We start from the raw sequence: 537 nt of genomic DNA, 5'->3' as shown, positions 1-537 counted from the left end.
GTGTGTGTGTGTGTGTGTGTGTGTGTGTGTGTGTGTGTGTGTGTGTGCGTGTGTGTGTTTATGTATTATGTGTAACGTACTCCACTGCAGAACAGAAGACTGTGCGGATTGTCACCCATCACTCAGTATGAGGGAGGGAGGTAATGGGGGTTGCCATTATTGTCCTGCGAGTTGTCGTTACCACATAAAGGGCACGGTGTGTGTGTATGTGTGTGTGTGTGCGTGCGTGCGTTCGTGCGTGTGCGTGAGTGCGCGTGTGTGTATAGGCGCTACCTAGTCATAGACGTACACATAGACGTACCCGGACATTTGCTGACATTTACATGGTATTTACATTACATCAAGAGCCAATAAACACCTGGGTGTTTATTGGCTCTTGATTACGTGGGTATTTGTTGGTCAAGCAATTTGGCTGCTGCGGTCAAACGGTGACCAATAGTAGTTGACTGTTTATGGCGTGGGCGTATACGCACAGACACACGCACACACACACACACACACGCACGCACCAAGGCACACGCACACACACACACACAC

This window comes from Priapulus caudatus, unplaced genomic scaffold (genome assembly GCF_000485595.1).
Source record: "Priapulus caudatus unplaced genomic scaffold, Priapulus_caudatus-5.0.1 Scaffold1522, whole genome shotgun sequence".
NCBI lineage: Eukaryota > Metazoa > Priapulida > Priapulimorpha > Priapulimorphida > Priapulidae > Priapulus > Priapulus caudatus.
The sequence above is the reverse complement of the archived record's forward strand: the minus strand, read 5'-3'. Positions refer to the sequence as shown.